The following is a 14,978-nucleotide window of genomic DNA, read 5'->3' as shown; positions in this document are numbered from 1 at the left end:
CATGTGGATCGTGTATTTGGATATTTGGATCGGGTGTGGAGGGTGAGGGGTCCTCTTTGGAGAACCCTTCGTTAAAGGAGTCGACTTTGTTGCCTCTTGCTCTTCTTTTGCTTTATTACTTCTACAACTACGGGAATGAAGATTATCAGAAGGAGAGCTTCAATAAAATGTTGTGAGATGTGCAGAGGAGGGAAGTCTTTCATGATTTAGGAGGTCAAAAGGAGATGAACATCCATGAAATGTCGAAAACGGTTTTGACAAGATGCTTTCAGCACCTGGTATTCCCAAGCGGTCTCCCATCCAGGTACTAACCAGGCCCAACCCTGCTTAGCTTCCGAGATCAGACGAGATCGGGCGTTTTCAGGGTAGTATGGCCGTGCGCAACATTGTCTCTGAACAAATCCCCTTTGGAAATCCGAACGGTCCATAGTCTTGCATGTGGATCGTGTATTTGGATATTTGGATCGGGTGTGGAGGGTGAGGGGTCCTCTTTGGAGAACCCTTCGTTAAAGGAGTCGACTTTGTTGCCGCTTGCTCTTCTTTTGCTTTATTACTTCTACAACTACGGGAATGAAGATTATCAGAAGGAGAGCTTCAATAAAATGTTGTGAGATGTGCAGAGGAGGGAAGTCTTTCATGATTTAGGAGGTCAAAAGGAGATGAACATCCATGAAATGTCGAAAATGGTTTTGACAAGATGCTTACAGCACCTGGTATTCCCAAGCGGTCTCCCATCCAGGTACTAACCAGGCCCAACCCTGCTTAGCTTCCGAGATCAGACGAGATCGGGCGTTTTCAGGGTAGTATGGCCGTGAGCAACATTGTCGCTGAACAAATCCCCATTGGAAATCCGAACGGTCCATCGTCTTGCATGTGGATCGTGTATTTGGATATTTGGATCGGGTGTGGAGGGTGAGGGGTCCTCTTTGGAGAATCCTTCGTTAAAGGAGTCGACTTTGTTGCCGCTTGCTCTTCTTTTGCTTTGTTACTTCTACAACTACGGGAATGAAGATTATCAGAAGGAGATCTTCAATAAAATGTTGTGAGATGTGCAGAGGAGGGAAGTCTTTCATGATTTAGGAGGTCAAAAGGAGATGAACATCCATGAAATGTCGAAAATGGTTTTGACAAGATGCTTACAGCACCTGGTATTCCCAAGCGGTCTCCCATCCAGGTACTAACCAGGCCCAACCCTGCTTAGCTTCCGAGATCAGACGAGATTGGGCGTTTTCAGGGTAGTATGGCCGTGAGCATCATTGTCGCTGAACAAATCCCCTTTGGAAATCCGAACGGTCCATAGTCTTGCATGTGGATCGTGTATTTGGATATTTGGATCGGGTGTGGAGGGTGAGGGGTCCTCTTTGGAGAACCCTTCGTTAAAGGAGTCGACTTTGTTGCCGCTTGCTCTTCTTTTGCTTTATTACTTCTACAACTACGGGAATGAAGATTATCAGAAGGAGAGCTTCAATAAAATGTTGTGAGATGTGCAGAGGAGGGAAGTCTTTCATGATTTAGGAGGTCAAAAGGAGATGAACATCCATGAAATGTCGAAAATGGTTTTGACAAGATGCTTACAGCACCTGGTATTCCCAAGCGGTCTCCCATCCAGGTACTAACCAGGCCCAACCCTGCTTAGCTTCCGAGATCAGACGAGATCGGGCGTTTTCAGGGTAGTATGGCCGTGAGCAACATTGTCGCTGAACAAATCCCCTTTGGAAATCCGAACGGTCCATAGTATTGCATGTGGATCGTGTATTTGGATATTTGGATCGGGTGTGGAGGGTGAGGGGTCCTCTTTGGAGAACCCTTCGTTAAAGGAGTCGACTTTGTTGCCGCTTGCTCTTCTTTTGCTTTATTACTTCTACAACTACGGGAATGAAGATTATCAGAAGGAGAGCTTCAATAAAATGTTGTGAGATGTGCAGAGGAGGGAAGTCTTTCATGATTTAGGAGGTCAAAAGGAGATGAACATCCATGAAATGTCCAAAATGGTTTTGACAAGATGCTTACAGCACCTGGTATTCCCAAGCGGTCTCCCATCCAGGTACTAACCAGGCCCAACCCTGCTTAGCTTCCGAGATCAGGCGAGATTGGGCGTTTTCAGGGTAGTATGGCCGTGAGCAACATTGTCGCTGAACAAATCCCCTTTGGAAATCCGAACGGTCCATAGTTTTGCATGTGGATCGTGTATTTGGATATTTGGATCGGGTGTGGAGGGTGAGGGGTCCTCTTTGGAGAACCCTTCGTTAAAGGAGTCGACTTTGTTGCCGCTTGCTCTTCCTTTGCTTTATTACTTCTACAACTACGGGAATGAAGATTATCAGAAGGAGAGCTTCAATAAAATGTTGTGAGATGTGCAGAGGAGGGAAGTCTTTCATGATTTAGGAGGTCAAAAGGAGATGAACATCCATGAAATGTCGAAAATGGTTTTGACAAGATGCTTACAGCACCTGGTATTCCAAAGCGGTCTCCCATCCAGGTACTAACCAGGCCCAACCCTGCTTAGCTTCCGAGATCAGACGAGATCGGACGTTTTCGGGGTAGTATGGCCGTGAGCAGCATTGTCGCTGAACAAATCCCCTTTGGAAATCCGAACGGTCCATAGTCTTGCATGTGGATCGTGTATTTGGATATTTGGATCGGGTGTGGAGGGTGAGGGGTCCTCTTTGGAGAACCCTTCGTTAAAGGAGTCAACTTTGTTGCCGCTTGCTCCTCTTTTGCTTTATTACTTCTACAACTACGGGAATGAAGATTATCAGAAGGAGAGCTTCAATAAAATGTTGTGAGATGTGCAGAGGAGGGAAGTCTTTCATGATTTAGGAGGTCAAAAGGAGATGAACATCCATGAAATGTCGAAAATGGTTTTGACAAGATGCTTACAGCACCTGGTATTCCCAAGCGGTCTCCCATCCAGGTACTAACCAGGCCAAACCCTTCTTAGCTTCCGAGATCAGACGAGATCGGGCGTTTTCAGGGTAGTATGGCCGTGAGCAACATTGCCGCTGAACAAATCCCCTTTGGAAATCCGAACGGTCCATAGTCTTGCATGTGGATCGTGTATTTGGATATTTGGATCGGGTGTGGAGGGTGAGGGGTCCTCTTTGGAGAACCCTTCGTTAAAGGAGTCAACTTTGTTGCCGCTTGCTCCTCTTTTGCTTTATTACTTCTACAACTACGGGAATGAAGATTATCAGAAGGAGAGCTTCAATAAAATGTTGTGAGATGTGCAGAGGAGGGAAGTCTTTCATGATTTAGGAGGTCAAAAGGAGATGAACATCCATGAAATGTCGAAAATGGTTTTGACAAGATGCTTACAGCACCTGGTATTCCCAAGCGGTCTCCCATCCAGGTACTAACCAGGCCCAACCCTGCTTAGCTTCCGAGATCAGACGAGATCGGGCGTTTTCAGGGTAGTATGGCCGTGAGCAACATTGTCGCTGAACAAATCCCCTTTGGAAATCCGAACGGTCCATAGTCTTGCATGTGGATCGTGTATTTGGATATTTGGATCGGGTGTGGAGGGTGAGGGGTCCTCTTTGGAGAACCCTTCGTTAAAGGAGTCGACTTTGTTGCCGCTTGCTCTTCTTTTGCTTTATTACTTCTACAACTACGGGAATGAAGATTATCAGAAGGAGAGCTTCAATAAAATGTTGTGAGATGTGCAGAGGAGGGAAGTCTTTCATGATTTAGGAGGTCAAAAGGAGATGAACATCCATAAAATGTCGAAAATGGTTTTGACAAGATGCTTACAGCACCTGGTATTCCCAAGCGGTCTCCCATCCAGGTACTAACCAGGCCCAACCCTTCTTAGCTTCCGAGATCAGACGAGATCGGGCGTTTTCAGGGTAGTATGGCCGTGAGCAACATTGCCGCTGAACAAATCCCCTTTGGAAATCCGAACGGTCCATAGTCTTGCATGTGGATCGTGTATTTGGATATTTGGATCGGGTGTGGAGGGTGAGGGGTCCTCTTTGGAGAACCCTTCGTTAAAGGAGTCGACTTTGTTGCCGCTTGCTCTTCTTTTGCTTTATTACTTCTACAACTACGGGAATGAAGATTATCAGAAGGAGAGCTTCAATAAAATGTTGTGAGATGTGCAGAGGAGGGAAGTCTTTCATGATTTAGGAGGTCAAAAGGAGATGAACATCCATGAAATGTCGAAAATGGTTTTGACAAGATGCTTACAGCACCTGGTATTCCCAAGCGGTCTCCCATCCAGGTACTAACCAGGCCCAAACCTGCTTAGCTTCCGAGATCAGACGAGATCGGGCGTTTTCAGGGTAGTATGGCCGTGAGCAACATTGTCGCTGAACAAATCCCCTTTGGAAATCCGAACGGTCCATAGTCTTGCATGTGGATCTTGTATTTGGATATTTGGATCGGGTGTGGAGGGTGAGGGGTCCTCTTTGGAGAACCCTTCGTTAAAGGAGTCGACTTTGTTGCCGCTTGCTCCTCTTTTGCTTTATTACTTCTACAACTACGGGAATGAAGATTATCAGAAGGAGAGCTTCAAAAAAATGTTGTGAGATGTGCAGAGGAGGGAAGTCTTTCATGATTTAGGAGGTCAAAAGGAGATGAACATCCATGAAATGTCGAAAATGGTTTTGACAAGATGCTTACAGCACCTAGTATTCCCAAGCGGTCTCCCATCCAGGTACTAACCAGGCCCAACCCTGCTTAGCTTCCGAGATCAGACGAGATCGGGCGTTTTCAGGGTAGTATGGCCGTGAGCAACAATGCCGCTGAACAAATCCCCTTTGGAAATCCGAACGGTCCATAGTCTTGCATGTGGATCGTGTATTTGGATATTTGGATCGGGTGTGGAGGGTGAGGGGTCCTCTTTGGAGAACCCTTCGTTAAAGGAGTCGACTTTGTTGCCGCATGCTCTTCTTTTGCTTTATTACTTCTACAACTACGGGAATGAAGATTATCAGAAGGAGAGCTTCAATAAAATGTTGTGAGATGTGCAGAGGAGGGAAGTCTTTCATGATTTAGGAGGTCAAAAGGAGATGAACATCCATGAAATGTCGAAAATGGTTATGACAAGATGCTTACAGCACCTGGTATTCCCAAGCGGTCTCCCATCCAGGTACTAACCAGGCCCAACCCTGCTTAGCTTCCGAGATCAGACGAGATCGGGCGTTTTCAGGGTAGTATGGCCGTGAGCAACATTTTCGCTGAACAAATCCCCTTTGGAAATCCGAACGGTCCATAGTCTTGCATGTGGATCGTGTATTTGGATATTTGGATCGGGTGTGGAGGGTGAGGGGTCCTCTTTGGAGAACCCTTCGTTAAAGGAGTCGACTTTGTTGCCGCTTGCTCTTCTTTTGCTTTATTACTTCTACAACCACTGGAATGAAGATTATCAGAAGGAGAGCTTCAATAAAATGTTGTGAGATGTGCAGAGGAGGGAAGTCTTTCATGATTTAGGAGGTCAAAAGGAGATGAACATCCATGAAATGTCGAAAATGGTTTTGACAAGATGCTTACAGCACCTGGTATTCCCAAGCGGTCTCCCATCCAGGTACTAAGCAGGCCCAACCCTGCTTAGCTCCCGGGAGCAGACGAGATCGGGCGTTTTCAGGGTAGTATGGCCGTGAGCAACATTGTCGCTGAACAAATCCCCTTTGGAAATCCGAACGGTCCATAGTCTTGCATGTGGATCGTGTATTTGGATATTTGGATCGGGTGTGGAGGGTGAGGGGTCCTCTTTGGAGAACCCTTCGTTAAAGGAGTCGACTTTGTTGCCGCTTGCTCTTCTTTTGCTTTATTACTTCTACAACTACGGGAATGAAGATTATCAGAAGGAGAGCTTCAATAAAATGTTGTGAGATGTGCAGAGGAGGGAAGTCTTTCATGATTTAGGAGGTCAAAAGGAGATGAACATCCATGAAATGTCGAAAATGGTTTTGACAAGATGCTTACAGCACCTGGTATTCCCAAGCGGTCTCCCATCCAGGTACTAACCAGGCCCAAACCTGCTTAGCTTCCGAGATCAGACGAGATCGGGCGTTTTCAGGGTAGTATGGCCGTGAGCAACATTGTCGCTGAACAAATCCCCTTTGGAAATCCGAACGGTCCATAGTCTTGCATGTGGATCGTGTATTTGGATATTTGGATCGGGTGTGGAGGGTGAGGGGTCCTCTTTGGAGAACCCTTCGTTAAAGGAGTCGACTTTGTTGCCGCTTGCTCTTCTTTTGCTTTATTACTTCTACAACTACGGGAATGAAGATTATCAGAAGGAGAGCTTCAATAAAATGTTGTGAGATGTGCAGAGGAGGGAAGTCTTTCATGATTTAGGAGGTCAAAAGGAGATGAACATCCATGAAATGTCGAAAATGGTTTTGACAAGATGCTTACAGCACCTGGTATTCCCAAGCGGTCTCCCATCCAGGTACTAACCAGGCCCAACCCTGCTTAGCTTCCGAGATCAGACGAGATCGGGCGTTTTCAGGGTAGTATGGCCGTGAGCAACATTGTCGCTGAACAAATCCCCTTTGGAAATCCGAACGGTCCATAGTCTTGCATGTGGATCGTGTATTTGGATATTTGGATCGGGTGTGGAAGGTGAGGGGTCATCTTTGGAGAACCCTTTGTTAAAGGAGTCGACTTTGTTGCCGCTTGCTCTTCTTTTGCTTTATTACTTCTACAACTACGGGAATGAAGATTATCAGAAGGAGAGCTTCAATAAAATGTTGTGAGATGTGCAGAGGAGGGAAGTCTTTCATGATTTAGGAGGTCAAAAGGAGATGAACATCCATGAAATGTCGAAAATGGTTATGACAAGATGCTTACAGCACCTGGTATTCCCAAGCGGTCTCCCATCCAGGTACTAACCAGGCCCAACCCTGCTTAGCTTCCGAGATCAGACGAGATCGGGCGTTTTCAGGGTAGTATGGCCGTGAGCAACATTGCCGCTGAACAAATCCCCTTTGGAAATCCGAACGGTCCATAGTCTTGCATGTGGATCGTGTATTTGGATATTTGGATCGGGTGTGGAGGGTGAGGGGTCCTCTTTGGAGAACCCTTCGTTAAAGGAGTCGACTTTGTTGCCGCTTGCTCTTCTTTTGCTTTATTACTTCTACAACTACGGGAATGAAGATTATCAGAAGGAGAGCTTCAATAAAATGTTGTGAGATGTGCAGAGGAGGGAAGTCTTTCATGATTTAGGAGGTCAAAAGGAGATGAACATCCATGAAATGTCGAAAATGGTTTTGACAAGACGCTTACAGCACCTGGTATTCCAAAGCGGTCTCCCATCCAGGTACTAACCAGGCCCAACCCTGCTTAGCTTCCGAGATCAGACGAGATCGGGCGTTTTCAGGGTAGTATGGCCGTGAGCAACATTGTCGCTGAACAAATCCCCTTTGGAAATCCGAACGGTCCATAGTCTTGCATGTGGATCGTGTATTTGGATATTTGGATCGGGTGTGGAGGGTGAGGGGTCCTCTTTGGAGAACCCTTCGTTAAAGGAGTCAACTTTGTTGCCGCTTGCTCCTCTTTTGCTTTATTACTTCTACAACTACGGGAATGAAGATTATCAGAAGGAGAGCTTCAATAAAATGTTGTGAGATGTGCAGAGGAGGGAAGTCTTTCATGATTTAGGAGGTCAAAAGGAGATGAACATCCATGAAATGTCGAAAATGGTTTTGACAAGATGCTTACAGCACCTGGTATTCCCAAGCGGTCTCCCATCCAGGTACTAACCAGGCCCAACCCTGCTTAGCTTCCGAGATCAGACGAGATCAGGCGTTTTCAGGGTAGTATGGCCGTGAGCAACATTGTCGCTGAACAAATCCCCTTTGGAAATCCGAACGGTCCATAGTCTTGCATGTGGATCGTGTATTTGGATATTTGGATCGGGTGTGGAGGGTGAGGGGTCCTCTTTGGAGAACCCTTCGTTAAAGGAGTCGACTTTGTTGCCGCTTGCTCTTCTTTTGCTTTATTACTTCTACAACTACGGGAATGAAGATTATCAGAAGGAGAGCTTCAATAAAATGTTGTGAGATGTGCAGAGGAGGGAAGTCTTTCATGATTTAGGAGGTCAAAAGGAGATGAACATCCATAAAATGTCGAAAATGGTTTTGACAAGATGCTTACAGCACCTGGTATTCCCAAGCGGTCTCCCATCCAGGTACTAACCAGGCCCAACCCTTCTTAGCTTCCGAGATCAGACGAGATCGGGCGTTTTCAGGGTAGTATGGCCGTGAGCAACATTGCCGCTGAACAAATCCCCTTTGGAAATCCGAACGGTCCATAGTCTTGCATGTGGATCGTGTATTTGGATATTTGGATCGGGTGTGGAGGGTGAGGGGTCCTCTTTGGAGAACCCTTCGTTAAAGGAGTCAACTTTGTTGCCGCTTGCTCCTCTTTTGCTTTATTACTTCTACAACTACGGGAATGAAGATTATCAGAAGGAGAGCTTCAATAAAATGTTGTGAGATGTGCAGAGGAGGGAAGTCTTTCATGATTTAGGAGGTCAAAAGGAGATGAACATCCATGAAATGTCGAAAATGGTTTTGACAAGATGCTTACAGCACCTGGTATTCCCAAGCGGTCTCCCATCCAGGTACTAACCAGGCCCAACCCTGCTTAGCTTCCGAGATCAGACGAGATCGGGCGTTTTCAGGGTAGTATGGCCGTGAGCAACATTGTCGCTGAACAAATCCCCTTTGGAAATCCGAACGGTCCATAGTCTTGCATGTGGATCGTGTATTTGGATATTTGGATCGGGTGTGGAAGGTGAGGGGTCATCTTTGGAGAACCCTTTGTTAAAGGAGTCGACTTTGTTGCCGCTTGCTCTTCTTTTGCTTTATTACTTCTACAACTACGGGAATGAAGATTATCAGAAGGAGAGCTTCAATAAAATGTTGTGAGATGTGCAGAGGAGGGAAGTCTTTCATGATTTAGGAGGTCAAAAGGAGATGAACATCCATGAAATGTCGAAAATGGTTATGACAAGATGCTTACAGCACCTGGTATTCCCAAGCGGTCTCCCATCCAGGTACTAACCAGGCCCAACCCTGCTTAGCTTCCGAGATCAGACGAGATCGGGCGTTTTCAGGGTAGTATGGCCGTGAGCAACATTGCCGCTGAACAAATCCCCTTTGGAAATCCGAACGGTCCATAGTCTTGCATGTGGATCGTGTATTTGGATATTTGGATCGGGTGTGGAGGGTGAGGGGTCCTCTTTGGAGAACCCTTCGTTAAAGGAGTCGACTTTGTTGCCGCTTGCTCTTCTTTTGCTTTATTACTTCTACAACTACGGGAATGAAGATTATCAGAAGGAGAGCTTCAATAAAATGTTGTGAGATGTGCAGAGGAGGGAAGTCTTTCATGATTTAGGAGGTCAAAAGGAGATGAACATCCATGAAATGTCGAAAATGGTTTTGACAAGACGCTTACAGCACCTGGTATTCCAAAGCGGTCTCCCATCCAGGTACTAACCAGGCCCAACCCTGCTTAGCTTCCGAGATCAGACGAGATCGGGCGTTTTCAGGGTAGTATGGCCGTGAGCAACATTGTCGCTGAACAAATCCCCTTTGGAAATCCGAACGGTCCATAGTCTTGCATGTGGATCGTGTATTTGGATATTTGGATCGGGTGTGGAGGGTGAGGGGTCCTCTTTGGAGAACCCTTCGTTAAAGGAGTCAACTTTGTTGCCGCTTGCTCCTCTTTTGCTTTATTACTTCTACAACTACGGGAATGAAGATTATCAGAAGGAGAGCTTCAATAAAATGTTGTGAGATGTGCAGAGGAGGGAAGTCTTTCATGATTTAGGAGGTCAAAAGGAGATGAACATCCATGAAATGTCGAAAATGGTTTTGACAAGATGCTTACAGCACCTGGTATTCCCAAGCGGTCTCCCATCCAGGTACTAACCAGGCCCAACCCTGCTTAGCTTCCGAGATCAGACGAGATCAGGCGTTTTCAGGGTAGTATGGCCGTGAGCAACATTGTCGCTGAACAAATCCCCTTTGGAAATCCGAACGGTCCATAGTCTTGCATGTGGATCGTGTATTTGGATATTTGGATCGGGTGTGGAGGGTGAGGGGTCCTCTTTGGAGAACCCTTCGTTAAAGGAGTCGACTTTGTTGCCGCTTGCTCTTCTTTTGCTTTATTACTTCTACAACTACGGGAATGAAGATTATCAGAAGGAGAGCTTCAATAAAATGTTGTGAGATGTGCAGAGGAGGGAAGTCTTTCATGATTTAGGAGGTCAAAAGGAGATGAACATCCATAAAATGTCGAAAATGGTTTTGACAAGATGCTTACAGCACCTGGTATTCCCAAGCGGTCTCCCATCCAGGTACTAACCAGGCCCAACCCTTCTTAGCTTCCGAGATCAGACGAGATCGGGCGTTTTCAGGGTAGTATGGCCGTGAGCAACATTGCCGCTGAACAAATCCCCTTTGGAAATCCGAACGGTCCATAGTCTTGCATGTGGATCGTGTATTTGGATATTTGGATCGGGTGTGGAGGGTGAGGGGTCCTCTTTGGAGAACCCTTCGTTAAAGGAGTCAACTTTGTTGCCGCTTGCTCCTCTTTTGCTTTATTACTTCTACAACTACGGGAATGAAGATTATCAGAAGGAGAGCTTCAATAAAATGTTGTGAGATGTGCAGAGGAGGGAAGTCTTTCATGATTTAGGAGGTCAAAAGGAGATGAACATCCATGAAATGTCGAAAATGGTTTTGACAAGATGCTTACAGCACCTGGTATTCCCAAGCGGTCTCCCATCCAGGTACTAACCAGGCCCAACCCTGCTTAGCTTCCAAGATCAGACGAGATCGGGCGTTTTCAGGGTAGTATGGCCGTGAGCAACATTGTCGCTGAACAAATCCCCTTTGGAAATCCGAACGGTCCATAGTCTTGCATGTGGATCGTGTATTTGGATATTTGGATCGGGTGTGGAGGGTGAGGGGTCCTCTTTGGAGAACCCTTCGTTAAAGGAGTCGACTTTGTTGCCGCTTGCTCTTCTTTTGCTTTATTACTTCTACAACTACGGGAATGAAGATTATCAGAAGGAGAGCTTCAATAAAATGTTGTGAGATGTGCAGAGGAGGGAAGTCTTTCATGATTTAGGAGGTCAAAAGGAGATGAACATCCATAAAATGTCGAAAATGGTTTTGACAAGATGCTTACAGCACCTGGTATTCCCAAGCGGTCTCCCATCCAGGTACTAACCAGGCCCAACCCTTCTTAGCTTCCGAGATCAGACGAGATCGGGCGTTTTCAGGGTAGTATGGCCGTGAGCAACATTGCCGCTGAACAAATCCCCTTTGGAAATCCGAACGGTCCATAGTCTTGCATGTGGATCGTGTATTTGGATATTTGGATCGGGTGTGGAGGGTGAGGGGTCCTCTTTGGAGAACCCTTCGTTAAAGGAGTCGACTTTGTTGCCGCTTGCTCTTCTTTTGCTTTATTACTTCTACAACTACGGGAATGAAGATTATCAGAAGGAGAGCTTCAATAAAATGTTGTGAGATGTGCAGAGGAGGGAAGTCTTTCATTATTTAGGAGGTCAAAAGGAGATGAACATCCATGAAATGTCGAAAATGGTTTTGACAAGATGCTTACAGCACCTGGTATTCCCAAGCGGTCTCCCATCCAGGTACTAACCAGGCCCAAACCTGCTTAGCTTCCGAGATCAGACGAGATCGGGCGTTTTCAGGGTAGTATGGCCGTGAGCAACATTGTCGCTGAACAAATCCCCTTTGGAAATCCGAACGGTCCATAGTCTTGCATGTGGATCTTGTATTTGGATATTTGGATCGGGTGTGGAGGGTGAGGGGTCCTCTTTGGAGAACCCTTCGTTAAAGGAGTCGACTTTGTTGCCGCTTGCTCCTCTTTTGCTTTATTACTTCTACAACTACGGGAATGAAGATTATCAGAAGGAGAGCTTCAATAAAATGTTGTGAGATGTGCAGAGGAGGGAAGTCTTTCATGATTTAGGAGGTCAAAAGGAGATGAACATCCATGAAATGTCGAAAATGGTTTTGACAAGATGCTTACAGCACCTGGTATTCCCAAGCGGTCTCCCATCCAGGTACTAACCAGGCCCAACCCTGCTTAGCTTCCGAGATCAGACGAGATCGGGCGTTTTCAGGGTAGTATGGCCGTGAGCAACAATGCCGCTGAACAAATCCCCTTTGGAAATCCGAACGGTCCATAGTCTTGCTTGTGGATCGTGTATTTGGATATTTGGATCGGGTGTGGAGGGTGAGGGGTCCTCTTTGGAGAACCCTTCGTTAAAGGAGTCGACTTTGTTGCCGCTTGCTCTTCTTTTGCTTTATTACTTCTACAACTACGGGAATGAAGATTATCAGAAGGAGAGCTTCAATAAAATGTTGTGAGATGTGCAGAGGAGGGAAGTCTTTCATGATTTAGGAGGTCAAAAGGAGATGAACATCCATGAAATGTCCAAAATGGTTTTGACAAGATGCTTACAGCACCTGGTATTCCCAAGCGGTCTCCCATCCAGGTACTAACCAGGCCCAACCCTGCTTAGCTTCCGAGATCAGGCGAGATTGGGCGTTTTCAGGGTAGTATGGCCGTGAGCAACATTGTCGCTGAACAAATCCCCTTTGGAAATCCGAACGGTCCATAGTTTTGCATGTGGATCGTGTATTTGGATATTTGGATCGGGTGTGGAGGGTGAGGGGTCCTCTTTGGAGAACCCTTCGTTAAAGGAGTCGACTTTGTTGCCGCTTGCTCTTCTTTTGCTTTATTACTTCTACAACTACGGGAATGAAGATTATCAGAAGGAGAGCTTCAATAAAATGTTGTGAGATGTGCAGAGGAGGGAAGTCTTTCATGATTTAGGAGGTCAAAAGGAGATGAACATCCATGAAATGTCGAAAATGGTTTTGACAAGATGCTTACAGCACCTGGTATTCCAAAGCGGTCTCCCATCCAGGTACTAACCAGGCCCAACCCTGCTTAGCTTCCGAGATCAGACGAGATCGGACGTTTTCGGGGTAGTATGGCCGTGAGCAGCATTGTCGCTGAACAAATCCCCTTTGGAAATCCGAACGGTCCATAGTCTTGCATGTGGATCGTGTATTTGGATATTTGGATCGGGTGTGGAGGGTGAGGGGTCCTCTTTGGAGAACCCTTCGTTAAAGGAGTCAACTTTGTTGCCGCTTGCTCCTCTTTTGCTTTATTACTTCTACAACTACGGGAATGAAGATTATCAGAAGGAGAGCTTCAATAAAATGTTGTGAGATGTGCAGAGGAGGGAAGTCTTTCATGATTTAGGAGGTCAAAAGGAGATGAACATCCATGAAATGTCGAAAATGGTTTTGACAAGATGCTTACAGCACCTGGTATTCCCAAGCGGTCTCCCATCCAGGTACTAACCAGGCCAAACCCTTCTTAGCTTCCGAGATCAGACGAGATCGGGCGTTTTCAGGGTAGTATGGCCGTGAGCAACATTGCCGCTGAACAAATCCCCTTTGGAAATCCGAACGGTCCATAGTCTTGCATGTGGATCGTGTATTTGGATATTTGGATCGGGTGTGGAGGGTGAGGGGTCCTCTTTGGAGAACCCTTCGTTAAAGGAGTCAACTTTGTTGCCGCTTGCTCCTCTTTTGCTTTATTACTTCTACAACTACGGGAATGAAGATTATCAGAAGGAGAGCTTCAATAAAATGTTGTGAGATGTGCAGAGGAGGGAAGTCTTTCATGATTTAGGAGGTCAAAAGGAGATGAACATCCATGAAATGTCGAAAATGGTTTTGACAAGATGCTTACAGCACCTGGTATTCCCAAGCGGTCTCCCATCCAGGTACTAACCAGGCCCAACCCTGCTTAGCTTCCGAGATCAGACGAGATCGGGCGTTTTCAGGGTAGTATGGCCGTGAGCAACATTGTCGCTGAACAAATCCCCTTTGGAAATCCGAACGGTCCATAGTCTTGCATGTGGATCGTGTATTTGGATATTTGGATCGGGTGTGGAGGGTGAGGGGTCCTCTTTGGAGAACCCTTCGTTAAAGGAGTCGACTTTGTTGCCGCTTGCTCTTCTTTTGCTTTATTACTTCTACAACTACGGGAATGAAGATTATCAGAAGGAGAGCTTCAATAAAATGTTGTGAGATGTGCAGAGGAGGGAAGTCTTTCATGATTTAGGAGGTCAAAAGGAGATGAACATCCATAAAATGTCGAAAATGGTTTTGACAAGATGCTTACAGCACCTGGTATTCCCAAGCGGTCTCCCATCCAGGTACTAACCAGGCCCAACCCTTCTTAGCTTCCGAGATCAGACGAGATCGGGCGTTTTCAGGGTAGTATGGCCGTGAGCAACATTGCCGCTGAACAAATCCCCTTTGGAAATCCGAACGGTCCATAGTCTTGCATGTGGATCGTGTATTTGGATGATTGGATCGGGTGTGGAGGGTGAGGGGTCCTCTTTGGAGAACCCTTCGTTAAAGGAGTCGACTTTGTTGCCGCTTGCTCTTCTTTTGCTTTATTACTTCTACAACTACGGGAATGAAGATTATCAGAAGGAGAGCTTCAATAAAATGTTGTGAGATGTGCAGAGGAGGGAAGTCTTTCATGATTTAGGAGGTCAAAAGGAGATGAACATCCATGAAATGTCGAAAATGGTTTTGACAAGATGCTTACAGCACCTGGTATTCCCAAGCGGTCTCCCATCCAGGTACTAACCAGGCCCAAACCTGCTTAGCTTCCGAGATCAGACGAGATCGGGCGTTTTCAGGGTAGTATGGCCGTGAGCAACATTGTCGCTGAACAAATCCCCTTTGGAAATCCGAACGGTCCATAGTCTTGCATGTGGATCTTGTATTTGGATATTTGGATCGGGTGTGGAGGGTGAGGGGTCCTCTTTGGAGAACCCTTCGTTAAAGGAGTCGACTTTGTTGCCGCTTGCTCCTCTTTTGCTTTATTACTTCTACAACTACGGGAATGAAGATTATCAGAAGGAGAGCTTCAATAAAATGTTGTGAGATGTGCAGAGG

The 14,978-nt window shown here is 46.3% G+C and overlaps 33 non-coding genes and 1 pseudogene across 33 annotated transcripts; all 34 read right to left on the bottom strand.

The window, feature by feature from the left end:
• Positions 1-263: 263 nt before the first annotated feature.
• LOC144069439 (5S ribosomal RNA) lies at positions 264-382 on the bottom strand. Its single transcript, XR_013298499.1, has one exon. It is a non-coding gene; the product is annotated as a 5S ribosomal RNA (ribosomal RNA).
• A 316-nt stretch (positions 383-698) lies between these two features.
• On the bottom strand, positions 699-817 carry LOC144069793 (5S ribosomal RNA). Its single transcript, XR_013298749.1, has one exon. It is a non-coding gene; the product is annotated as a 5S ribosomal RNA (ribosomal RNA).
• Positions 818-1,133: 316 nt separating this feature from the next.
• Positions 1,134-1,252, bottom strand: LOC144070192 (5S ribosomal RNA). Its single transcript, XR_013299129.1, has one exon. It is a non-coding gene; the product is annotated as a 5S ribosomal RNA (ribosomal RNA).
• Positions 1,253-1,568: 316 nt separating this feature from the next.
• On the bottom strand, positions 1,569-1,687 carry LOC144069791 (5S ribosomal RNA). The gene has a single exon (XR_013298748.1). It is a non-coding gene; the product is annotated as a 5S ribosomal RNA (ribosomal RNA).
• Positions 1,688-2,003: 316 nt separating this feature from the next.
• Positions 2,004-2,122, bottom strand: LOC144069506 (5S ribosomal RNA). The gene has a single exon (XR_013298565.1). It is a non-coding gene; the product is annotated as a 5S ribosomal RNA (ribosomal RNA).
• A 316-nt stretch (positions 2,123-2,438) lies between these two features.
• LOC144069545 (5S ribosomal RNA) lies at positions 2,439-2,557 on the bottom strand. The gene has a single exon (XR_013298601.1). It is a non-coding gene; the product is annotated as a 5S ribosomal RNA (ribosomal RNA).
• Positions 2,558-2,873: 316 nt separating this feature from the next.
• LOC144070254 (5S ribosomal RNA) lies at positions 2,874-2,992 on the bottom strand. The gene has a single exon (XR_013299190.1). It is a non-coding gene; the product is annotated as a 5S ribosomal RNA (ribosomal RNA).
• Positions 2,993-3,308: 316 nt separating this feature from the next.
• LOC144069789 (5S ribosomal RNA) lies at positions 3,309-3,427 on the bottom strand. Its single transcript, XR_013298746.1, has one exon. It is a non-coding gene; the product is annotated as a 5S ribosomal RNA (ribosomal RNA).
• A 316-nt stretch (positions 3,428-3,743) lies between these two features.
• On the bottom strand, positions 3,744-3,862 carry LOC144070110 (5S ribosomal RNA). The gene has a single exon (XR_013299052.1). It is a non-coding gene; the product is annotated as a 5S ribosomal RNA (ribosomal RNA).
• Positions 3,863-4,178: 316 nt separating this feature from the next.
• Positions 4,179-4,297, bottom strand: LOC144070147 (5S ribosomal RNA). Its single transcript, XR_013299087.1, has one exon. It is a non-coding gene; the product is annotated as a 5S ribosomal RNA (ribosomal RNA).
• A 316-nt stretch (positions 4,298-4,613) lies between these two features.
• LOC144070006 (5S ribosomal RNA) lies at positions 4,614-4,732 on the bottom strand. Its single transcript, XR_013298953.1, has one exon. It is a non-coding gene; the product is annotated as a 5S ribosomal RNA (ribosomal RNA).
• A 316-nt stretch (positions 4,733-5,048) lies between these two features.
• LOC144069788 (5S ribosomal RNA) lies at positions 5,049-5,167 on the bottom strand. The gene has a single exon (XR_013298745.1). It is a non-coding gene; the product is annotated as a 5S ribosomal RNA (ribosomal RNA).
• Positions 5,168-5,483: 316 nt separating this feature from the next.
• Positions 5,484-5,602, bottom strand: LOC144069726 (5S ribosomal RNA; annotated as a pseudogene).
• A 316-nt stretch (positions 5,603-5,918) lies between these two features.
• LOC144070145 (5S ribosomal RNA) lies at positions 5,919-6,037 on the bottom strand. The gene has a single exon (XR_013299086.1). It is a non-coding gene; the product is annotated as a 5S ribosomal RNA (ribosomal RNA).
• Positions 6,038-6,353: 316 nt separating this feature from the next.
• LOC144069787 (5S ribosomal RNA) lies at positions 6,354-6,472 on the bottom strand. The gene has a single exon (XR_013298744.1). It is a non-coding gene; the product is annotated as a 5S ribosomal RNA (ribosomal RNA).
• A 316-nt stretch (positions 6,473-6,788) lies between these two features.
• On the bottom strand, positions 6,789-6,907 carry LOC144069780 (5S ribosomal RNA). Its single transcript, XR_013298741.1, has one exon. It is a non-coding gene; the product is annotated as a 5S ribosomal RNA (ribosomal RNA).
• Positions 6,908-7,223: 316 nt separating this feature from the next.
• On the bottom strand, positions 7,224-7,342 carry LOC144070081 (5S ribosomal RNA). The gene has a single exon (XR_013299025.1). It is a non-coding gene; the product is annotated as a 5S ribosomal RNA (ribosomal RNA).
• Positions 7,343-7,658: 316 nt separating this feature from the next.
• On the bottom strand, positions 7,659-7,777 carry LOC144069994 (5S ribosomal RNA). Its single transcript, XR_013298940.1, has one exon. It is a non-coding gene; the product is annotated as a 5S ribosomal RNA (ribosomal RNA).
• A 316-nt stretch (positions 7,778-8,093) lies between these two features.
• LOC144070109 (5S ribosomal RNA) lies at positions 8,094-8,212 on the bottom strand. The gene has a single exon (XR_013299051.1). It is a non-coding gene; the product is annotated as a 5S ribosomal RNA (ribosomal RNA).
• Positions 8,213-8,528: 316 nt separating this feature from the next.
• LOC144069768 (5S ribosomal RNA) lies at positions 8,529-8,647 on the bottom strand. Its single transcript, XR_013298740.1, has one exon. It is a non-coding gene; the product is annotated as a 5S ribosomal RNA (ribosomal RNA).
• Positions 8,648-8,963: 316 nt separating this feature from the next.
• LOC144069757 (5S ribosomal RNA) lies at positions 8,964-9,082 on the bottom strand. Its single transcript, XR_013298739.1, has one exon. It is a non-coding gene; the product is annotated as a 5S ribosomal RNA (ribosomal RNA).
• A 316-nt stretch (positions 9,083-9,398) lies between these two features.
• On the bottom strand, positions 9,399-9,517 carry LOC144070080 (5S ribosomal RNA). The gene has a single exon (XR_013299024.1). It is a non-coding gene; the product is annotated as a 5S ribosomal RNA (ribosomal RNA).
• Positions 9,518-9,833: 316 nt separating this feature from the next.
• On the bottom strand, positions 9,834-9,952 carry LOC144069993 (5S ribosomal RNA). The gene has a single exon (XR_013298939.1). It is a non-coding gene; the product is annotated as a 5S ribosomal RNA (ribosomal RNA).
• A 316-nt stretch (positions 9,953-10,268) lies between these two features.
• On the bottom strand, positions 10,269-10,387 carry LOC144070107 (5S ribosomal RNA). The gene has a single exon (XR_013299049.1). It is a non-coding gene; the product is annotated as a 5S ribosomal RNA (ribosomal RNA).
• Positions 10,388-10,703: 316 nt separating this feature from the next.
• On the bottom strand, positions 10,704-10,822 carry LOC144070062 (5S ribosomal RNA). The gene has a single exon (XR_013299007.1). It is a non-coding gene; the product is annotated as a 5S ribosomal RNA (ribosomal RNA).
• A 316-nt stretch (positions 10,823-11,138) lies between these two features.
• LOC144070106 (5S ribosomal RNA) lies at positions 11,139-11,257 on the bottom strand. Its single transcript, XR_013299048.1, has one exon. It is a non-coding gene; the product is annotated as a 5S ribosomal RNA (ribosomal RNA).
• A 316-nt stretch (positions 11,258-11,573) lies between these two features.
• On the bottom strand, positions 11,574-11,692 carry LOC144070144 (5S ribosomal RNA). Its single transcript, XR_013299085.1, has one exon. It is a non-coding gene; the product is annotated as a 5S ribosomal RNA (ribosomal RNA).
• A 316-nt stretch (positions 11,693-12,008) lies between these two features.
• LOC144069745 (5S ribosomal RNA) lies at positions 12,009-12,127 on the bottom strand. Its single transcript, XR_013298738.1, has one exon. It is a non-coding gene; the product is annotated as a 5S ribosomal RNA (ribosomal RNA).
• A 316-nt stretch (positions 12,128-12,443) lies between these two features.
• LOC144069505 (5S ribosomal RNA) lies at positions 12,444-12,562 on the bottom strand. The gene has a single exon (XR_013298564.1). It is a non-coding gene; the product is annotated as a 5S ribosomal RNA (ribosomal RNA).
• Positions 12,563-12,878: 316 nt separating this feature from the next.
• On the bottom strand, positions 12,879-12,997 carry LOC144069543 (5S ribosomal RNA). The gene has a single exon (XR_013298599.1). It is a non-coding gene; the product is annotated as a 5S ribosomal RNA (ribosomal RNA).
• Positions 12,998-13,313: 316 nt separating this feature from the next.
• LOC144070253 (5S ribosomal RNA) lies at positions 13,314-13,432 on the bottom strand. The gene has a single exon (XR_013299189.1). It is a non-coding gene; the product is annotated as a 5S ribosomal RNA (ribosomal RNA).
• A 316-nt stretch (positions 13,433-13,748) lies between these two features.
• On the bottom strand, positions 13,749-13,867 carry LOC144069734 (5S ribosomal RNA). Its single transcript, XR_013298737.1, has one exon. It is a non-coding gene; the product is annotated as a 5S ribosomal RNA (ribosomal RNA).
• A 316-nt stretch (positions 13,868-14,183) lies between these two features.
• LOC144070105 (5S ribosomal RNA) lies at positions 14,184-14,302 on the bottom strand. The gene has a single exon (XR_013299047.1). It is a non-coding gene; the product is annotated as a 5S ribosomal RNA (ribosomal RNA).
• Positions 14,303-14,618: 316 nt separating this feature from the next.
• Positions 14,619-14,737, bottom strand: LOC144070143 (5S ribosomal RNA). The gene has a single exon (XR_013299084.1). It is a non-coding gene; the product is annotated as a 5S ribosomal RNA (ribosomal RNA).
• Between the last annotated feature and the right edge of the window lie 241 nt (positions 14,738-14,978).

Source organism: Stigmatopora argus, chromosome 24 (assembly GCF_051989625.1).
Source record: "Stigmatopora argus isolate UIUO_Sarg chromosome 24, RoL_Sarg_1.0, whole genome shotgun sequence".
NCBI classification, from domain to species: domain Eukaryota; kingdom Metazoa; phylum Chordata; class Actinopteri; order Syngnathiformes; family Syngnathidae; genus Stigmatopora; species Stigmatopora argus.
Note: the sequence above shows the minus strand (reverse complement) of the source record. Positions and strands in the feature narration are given on the sequence as shown.